The sequence below is a fragment of the Dendrobium catenatum genome, unplaced genomic scaffold, assembly GCF_001605985.2.
Source record: "Dendrobium catenatum unplaced genomic scaffold, ASM160598v2 original_scaffold_107852, whole genome shotgun sequence".
Taxonomy (NCBI): Eukaryota; Viridiplantae; Streptophyta; class Magnoliopsida; order Asparagales; family Orchidaceae; genus Dendrobium; species Dendrobium catenatum.
In genome coordinates this window covers 1-314 of record NW_021426287.1, presented here as the reverse complement: position 1 = coordinate 314, position 314 = coordinate 1, and the positions used below count along the sequence as shown (strand labels likewise).

Genomic DNA, 314 nt, shown 5'->3' with positions numbered 1-314 from the left:
ATGGGGCATAGGCCCATCGGCCGGCCATGCAGAGCGAAAAAATGCATTTTTGACCCCCTACGCTCTGTCGGAATGAAGATGCGTCAAAATCACCTCTCCACGTCGTCAACTTAAGAATAATTTCAGAACATATTTATGCGGGTGCGACCATACCAGCACTAGAGCACCTGATCCCATCAAAACTCCGCAATTAAGCTTGCTTGGGCGAGAGTAGTACTGGGATGGGTGACCTTTTGGGAAGTCCTCGTGTTGCACCCTTTTTTTAACCTGTTATTGTTTTTTTTTCTAGCTCTTCGCCACGGCCTACGAACCAC

The 314-nt window shown here is 48.1% G+C and overlaps 1 non-coding gene across 1 annotated transcript; it reads left to right on the top strand.

The window, feature by feature from the left end:
• The first annotated feature begins 139 nt into the window (after positions 1-139).
• LOC114578656 lies at positions 140-258 on the top strand. Its single transcript, XR_003699644.1, has one exon. It is a non-coding gene; the product is annotated as a 5S ribosomal RNA (ribosomal RNA).
• Positions 259-314: the final 56 nt, after the last annotated feature.